Source organism: Panthera onca, chromosome C2 (assembly GCF_046562875.1).
Source record: "Panthera onca isolate mPanOnc1 chromosome C2, mPanOnc1 haplotype 2, whole genome shotgun sequence".
NCBI lineage: Eukaryota > Metazoa > Chordata > Mammalia > Carnivora > Felidae > Panthera > Panthera onca.
Genome location: NC_138347.1, coordinates 97,888,440 through 97,896,671, shown reverse-complemented (window position 1 = coordinate 97,896,671; position 8,232 = coordinate 97,888,440).

Below are 8,232 nucleotides of genomic sequence, written 5' to 3'. Positions count from 1 at the left end.
GACTCACAAAACCTTGGCTTTATCACACTGCTGGTGAAAGAATATATGGTGGATGGTGTGTTCCCCCTTTTACAGGGAGCACACATGGATTCAAGAGCTGAGAACAGACCACAGGGAAATGCCAAAAGGATTAAAGCCCACATATGTCTCTGTAGTGCTATATGCATAGGCACAGTATTTATTAATTCAGCTGTCAGCCCTCAAAAACCAAGAGTATTTATAGATGTGGAGCCGAAAGAGGGAAAAGCAGAGAAAAAGAATTGGAATCATGGTCTCCACCCCATTAGCCTTGATCGTACCTGTGTGCCCTCCTATAGCTCTGAGATAATGGAAGCCAAGATGCTATGAAGACAGAAGACAGAAGAGGCTCCCAGGGGCTCTTAAAACTCATTCCAAAGCAGAGGTACAGAATAGAATCACTAAACCACTTAAGAAGTCAGAGTTAGCAATCCACCAGGATGAAAGTAACTACTCCTAGAGTTTGCAAAGGGTCATAATCTTTGAACTGTAATGCAAAATATTTTCGTTACTTTACTCACAGCTGAAGACAAACAAGGTGGGCAGGCTCTTGGCAAATGGTGCTCTCTTCCCTCAGTCTCAAGGCTGCCAACATCCTCTGAACATCTGATTCATCATCCAGCAGCATCCCAAAACCCCAAACCCCCAGGATTCAGTGATGCACATTTTAGTTACCTGAGATTCTGTGCAGGTGGATAAACTTCTTCATCCAGAATCCTCTGCCAAACCATTCATTTCTCTTTGAGAACTCCTAAGTCTTCAAGTCCTGGTGTTAAGGCATTTCAAGTATTAGTAAGCTGGTTAGCGCAAAAAGGAGAAAGCCACAAGAAGGAAGAAGAACAACGAGGGAGTACCTGGTGTGGCTCACTGAAGTTACAGCATCCCTGTGAGATGTTGTACAGGTAAGACTCAGGGAGGTCAGGAAGAGGTTTGTTCCCAAGATGTTCACCTAGAGATGCCCCTGCCCGAGGCTGTCCTGTGGTGGAACGGGATGGTAGTAGGCAAAAGTCACAACTTTACTGTGTAGGTACACATTGAATTCAAATGCATTTTCAAAGTGAGAAGCCAAGGTTTCACTTTGCAGTTCCCTCCTGCATGCCTCCAAGCAGATTAAATCTATCATTTTCAGGTTCCACACTGGCGTTTCTTCCCTTTCCAAGTGTATGTCATGGCTGATTTTCCTCGCCATCCAGTTTCATTCTTATTAACACGTATTGTTCTCTTTCGCCACCTTAGTCATTTTGTTGCACTTCAAATACCATATTTCACCTGTTGTTGGAGGCAGTCATCAAGAGGCTGTGACCACAGTTGACCCTCCAGCTGGACCCAGGCAGTCAGAGGCTCCTCACCCTGCTCCCCCTCGGAATGTTCCTTCCGCCCACGGTTCCCACAGCCGGAGCCATTTGCAAGAACGCCGCATGGAGATAGTGATGCGTTGTTGAACACACCTGGATGGTGTGAATCACTGAGCCCAGTTAAGCCTTCTACATACACCTTTTAAACTTGGCGGTTAGGTGTGGAGGCTTTCTCCTCCCGGCAGCGCCTAAGACAAGCCTCCTGTGTAAGTTCCCATGCTTATCGAACCTGCCACCTGCCAACATGGCCTGCCCCTTTCTTCCATCTCTCCCAGCCCTCCCCATAAGGGGGCCAGTTTCAAATTTCTCAGGGGGAACTCCCAAGGTTGCCAACCAACACCTGATTTTCTCTCAGGACCAGCAGGCTTTTCAATAGCTTTTGCAATCTAAAAGCCAGGTTGGAGATTTTTTAAATATACTGAACTACCCTAACTGTACCATGAAGTTTGCAAGGTCATTATGTTTTCCTCTATGTCTTAGAAACGTTTCTGGTCTTGGCTTGAATAGACCCTGAGCTAAAACAGCACACACTCATAAATTAGAACAGCCATCCACATTGTGAACAAATAGCAGGGCTGGCTTCTATGACACAACACCCCTTCCCTGCCCCCTGCCCCAAATAGCAGAAACCAGAGGCTGAACCAAGTAGTTTCTTTGCCTTTGATTTACTTCCTTGCGTTTTGCACGATTTCTAGGTCTGTACATATGGTGTATGTTTCCAATCTCTAAAGTTTTAGGAAGTGCCGTAGTGAATATTTGAATATACTTTGCTTAGTTTCCTGGGTCCTCAAATGCCCTGGGGTGCCTTGGCGGCGAGTTGACGGTGAGGAATTCAACCAGGCTGTTTGGCCATTCCCTTCTACTGAGACTCTGCACAACTTTTGCCTTAGCTAGGATAATCATCTCATTTTCCCTCATATACTACTAGTTTTCCATAAGGCAAATCCATAAAAGTGAGACGTTCCCGGTTATTTTATTTTTATCTATTTTCATTATTTTTTTAAAATGTTTATTTATTTTTGAGAGAGAGAGAGCACAAATGGGGGAGAGGCAGAGAAAGGGGGAGACAGCACGTCTTGCAGCACATGCAAGGAGCACGATGAGGGGCTCAAACCCATGAACCTTGAGATAATGACCTGAGCCGAGACCAAGAGTGGGATGTTTAACCAACTGAGATACCCAAGCACCTCATTCCTGGTTATTTTAGTTTATTTATTTTGAGAGAGAGAGAGAATGAGGGGGAGATGGAAAGGGGGGCTGGCTGGAGACAGAGAATCCGAAATGGGCTCTGTGCTGACAGCAGAGAGCCTGATGTGGGGCTTGAACTCATGAATGGCAAGATCATGACCTGAGCTGAAGTCAGATGCTTAACTGACTGAGCCACCCAGGTGCCCCATCCTGGTTACTTTAAAGTAAGGATGTGGACGGGGCAGATCAGTTCGTATTAACTACTCAATCCTCTCTGGCCAGAACAACTGGTTAACTTAAGTTAGTTTTCTGCTTCCAGCCAGAGTGTCCTGAATCATTGGAGATTAAAGAACGTATACTGTTTTTAAGATTTTTGAATATTTTATATATTGAAAGCTCTGATAAGTCCTAGTTACCACATATCATGATTAAAGAAAAACAACAACACGGTCAGATAAAGACAAATACCACAGGATTTCACTTTTTTTTTTTAAACAAATCATTATATCTCAACACTTCTAATTTTTTTAATGTTCTCTTTTTATTTTTGAGAGAGAGAGAGAAGGGCAAAGAGAGAGGGAGACAGAGGATCTGAAGCAGGCTTGAGCTATGAGTACAGAGCCCAATGCAGGGCTTGAACTCGTGAACAGTGAGACCATGACCTGAGCCGAAGTCAGATGCTTAACCAATTGAGCGACCCAGGAGCCCCTGTTTTCACTTATGTGTAGAAGTAAACTAAATAAATGAACGAAGAAAAAAAGAACCAAACCAAAAAAGAGACTCTTAATTATAGAGAACACGCGGATGGTATGTTCCCTCTACCAGAGGGAGGGAGGTGGGAGATGGGTGCAACAGGTGATGGGGACTAGAGAGGACACTTATCATGACGAGCACTGGGTAATGTAGGGAATGGTGGAATCACCATATTGTACACCTGAAGCCAATATAGCACTATGTTAACTATAGTGGAATTAAAGTAAAAATAATAAAAAAGAATTTAAAACGCAAGACAAAAAAAATTGATTTTCAATATAAAACAACGACCATAAATTTAGGTTTAGTCTTCTGGCCTCCAAGCTAAGAAATAGGTCAGGGCTTCCGTGCCCAGTCTCTTTCTCAGTGAGTCTTAAATGTAAAGGAAGGGAGGAGAAACTTGGCAATCGGGTGCGCAGATGAGGATTAGTGGTCCCAACCTCAACCTGAAGGCTGCAATTCTTCCCATTTTACAAGTGGGCAAGTGGAGGTGCACGAAGGTCAAGAAACCTGCCTGACTTCAGAAAGCCAGAGAGTGGTGCAGCCAAGGGTCACATTCCCATCTGCTTCCCTCCCACATGGCAGGCAGAAGCGCAGACACATGGTTATATTCTCCCAGAGTATTTTAGCTGTGATTTTCTCACCGTTAATGCATCATGCCAGCAAGATACTGAGTCGTGACTAACACTGCCATGAAACAGCATAAGGTAGAAAAGGCATGAGCTGTTTCTTAAAACTTTTATTTCATTGGTATAACACACATATCCACGCACACTGTTTTGTGATATAAAATGTATTTATTTCTTCCTATGATCCTACTCAGAAATGAAACTAATTAAACTGCCAAACTACTCTCCTTTTGGGATTCTTTGTTATTCCATAAAAACCACAGTTTATGGGTTTGAGACACAGGGTTTTGAGACAAAGCAATTGCATTATGAATTTTTTCTCCAAGAGCAGAGATTAATAGAACTATTGACTCATGCAGTTCCCCTACTGCAGTGTTCTGAAATTCCCCAGTGTGAATCTGGGAAAGACAGCTGTATCTCACTATTGTAGTATTTTTAATTTACTTTAAAATACTTCAGCATAGACAATGTGGTGTCCTCATATAAGTGGATATGTGCATATGGGGAGTAAGGAAGGCTGGTTAATGTAGGAAGTTCACACTGGTGGTGGCCTAACAATGAATACATGTCCCAAAGTCGGTAGACCATCCCTTGAAGGAATCTAATCCAGTGACTTCCAAGGCTGGCTGTACATTAGAATCATCTTAGGCATTTATTTATTTATTTATTTATTCATTCATTCATTCATTTGAGAGAGAGAGAGAGAGAGAGCACAACTGGGGGAAGGGCAGAGGGAAAGGGAGAGAGAGAATCCTAAGCAGGCTCCATGCCTAGCGCAGATATCGATATCATAACCGTGAGATCATGACCTGAGCTGAAATCAAGAGTCGGATGCTTAACCAACCAACTGAGCCACCCAAGCACCCCCATCTGAGGCTTTTAAAAAGAATTTAATAGTTATGATATTTATTTAAAAAAATTTTTCTTTGCATTTATTCCTTTTTGAGAGACAGAGACAGAGCACAAGTGGGGGAGGGGCAGAGAGAGAAGGAGACACAGAATCCGAAGTAGGCTCCAGGCTCTGAGCTGTCAGCACAGAGCCCGATGCGGGGCTTGAACTCACAAACCGCGAGATCATGACCTGAGCCAAAGTTGGACATTTAACTGACTGAGCCACCCAGGCGCCCCTTGTTTTTAAAATTAAGCAGTAAGATTGATCTTTTCGTTTGCACAATATTCTTACCTGTGCAGATTTGCATAACACTCTCACAGTCAGAATATAGAAGAGTTTCACCACCCAGACTACCCCTTTAGGGTTGTATCTCCCGGCCAACCTATCCTCTGATAATCCGGGCTTGTTAAGAAGTTTTTGAAAAGACCAATGCCCAGGCTCTGCCCTCAGAGTTTCTGGTTTCATTAGACTGAGGTCAGGGCGGGACTCTTTTTTTTTAAGTTTCTTTGGGGGCTCTAATATGCATCCAGGGCTGAGAAACAGGTGATCTCATTAGGGCCTGCACTCCAGAGGCCACTGTCACACGATCTTTTACTCTCTTCACTCAAATCAACACTGTTATGTTAGATAGTACCGTGGGTATTAAACACATTTTTTTTTCATTCTAGAAGTGAATGAATGCTATTCAGAACAGGTGGGTGAGCTGGGGGAAGTCTTGTACATACAGGTACTGACCCTCCTGCCGCCCAAAGACATGCAGGAAGACATGGGACTCTTAAGGGAAAACTGTCAGGTACAGGATCTGGTTGGAAACTTAGCTGAATTCTGTGCCTCTGAAATTATAGGATCTGTCCTGAGCAAATCTTTCACGCCCTATGCCTGTCTAGAATGCCTTAAATGATAGGGATCTGTGTCTTTATGGAGACTTCAGGAAAGCTTAATGTCTCTTTCTGCTTGCCCATAAATATTTGCTTTGCCGATTTGCTCTGAGACTTGTTGTATTGTAATTTATCATCTGGTAGGGAGATGTTGGGGAAGGAGCATTACTCTTTCCTACTTTTAGCTTAACCTTAATCTTAGCTACACTTTAGAAACACCTGGAAATTTAAACACCAGGGAATTTTAAAATCCTGGTGCCCAGACTCCAACCTGGTGCAGGTATTTCAGAATCTCTGGAAATGGAGCCCAGGTATCACTACTTTAGAAATTCTTCCCAATGTTTATAGCAGGGCTTTCAACAATAGCCAAATTATGGAAAGAGCCCAAATGTCCATCAACTGATGAATGGATATAGAAGATGTGGTATATATATACATAACGGAATACTACTTGGCAATGAAAAAGAATGAAATCTTGCCATTTGCAAAAACATGGATGGAACCGGAGGGTATTATGCTAAGAAAAATAAGTCAGAGAAAGACAGATATTATATTATTTCACTCATATGTGGAATTTGAGAAACTTAACAAATGACCATAGGGAAAGGGAAAGAAAAATAAGATACAAATAGAGAGGGAGGTAAACTATAAGAGACTCTTAAATGCAGAGAACAAACTAAGGGTTGATGGAAGTGGGGGTTGGGAGGTGGTAAAAGTGGGTGATGGGCATTGAGAAGGGCACTTGTTGGGATGAGAGTACTAGGTGTTTACGTAAATGATGAATCACGGGAACCTAACCCTGAAGCCAAGACTATGCTGTATATTAGCTAACTTGACAATAAATTAAAAAAAAGAAAAAAAAAAAGAAATTCTTCAGGTATGAATCCAAGTTGAGTAATACTATGTTAGAGGCTACTAATATCTGCCAAAAAGAGCCTAATAATTTGAAAAAATTAATTGAGTTAAATTTATTTTACTCATTAAGTAGATCTTTCTCTTCTGTCACCAATGCATCTAGACTTGGCTTCCAGCAAAGCAACTGGCTAGATGCCCAGTCTCACCATGCAGCTGCGCATCATCTTCACCATTGGCCTCCCCACTTTGTGTCATAAACACTCCTTGGAAGATGCATTAGTTATCTACCGCTGTGCAACAAAATCTAAAAGTAAGTAAACATTTATTATCTCAAGTTTGTGTGGGCCAGGGATCGGGGAGTGACTTGTCTGGGTGGTTCTGGTTCAGGGTTTCTAATGAGGTTACAATCAACTTGTAGTCTGATGGCCAGAATGGGGCTGGAGGGTCTCTTCCAAACTCCCTCCAGTAGCTAGGGGCAGGAGGCCTCACTTACTCATTGGCTGCTGGCTGGCTAGAAGCCTCAATTTCTTGCCATACAGATGTAGGTCTCAACATTAGGCTGTTTCGACATCCTCATGACATGGTAGCTGGCTTCCAAGAGAGAATATGGAGGGTGCTGCATTGTCTTTGTGACCTAATCTCTGTGTCGCACACTATCGTTTCACTTCAATTTTATTTGTTAGAAGCCGGTGACTATGTCTAGCCCATGCTCAAGGGAAGGGGGACTAGATTCCATCTCTTAAATGGATTAAAGATTTTGTGGATAAATTTTAAAACCACCACAAGAGGTAATTGGCCAGGGCTATGGGAATATAAAATGTGCTTGAATTGACTTTGTGGAAAAAAAGTCTAATTCCACTAGGATGCACAAACTTAACAGGAATCAGAACACCTGCAGAACCCCCCAAAACTCTTGGAGTTGAGATCACAAATTTGATTGCCATTAATGTATTAATGGTAATTGGTTTTAATTCCTTAGGTCTTCAAAGGAGAAAGAACACACCAGACCAAAAGAAGTCATCTCATCTTGCTCAAACCCATGTTTTCCAACGGCTCAGTTCTTTAAAAGGCATGTACCTTATAGGGAATTCTGTGTATGTGTTAACAGACAAACAGAAATGACATTTAATTTCAAGCTCCATTAGTAGCATGTAGGGAATGGTAAGAACAAGGTCAGCCAAGATAGTCAAGGACAAAAGTATTTCATTTCCAATTACTTAAAATAGTGCACAAATGAAGCAGCTGAGATAATGTTGAGTGCTTGCCAACTTCAAATAGAAGGGATTATAGGAAAGAAATAGAAAGCCTTGTGATACCCAAAGATCTCAAAATGCTCTATTTTCGGTTGAAATCATTGTTTTTACAGCAGGCCTTCAGATCATATATAACAGGTGTCTACAATTTGCAGGCCAATTCTGGCATGCTTTCTGTTTATGTAAATAAAGTTTTATTGGAACACAGCTATAGTCATTCCTTTATGTATTTTCTCTGGCTACTTTTGTAGCACAATGGCAGAGGTGAATAGTTTCGAAAGAGGCTCTATGGCCCACAAGGACTAAAAGATTTACTATCTGGCCCTTTTGCCGATCTTTGGTATAGACTAAAGAAAGAGGATATATGAGTATTCTTAACTTCATTAAAATAATCCCAAAGCTTTCAACACA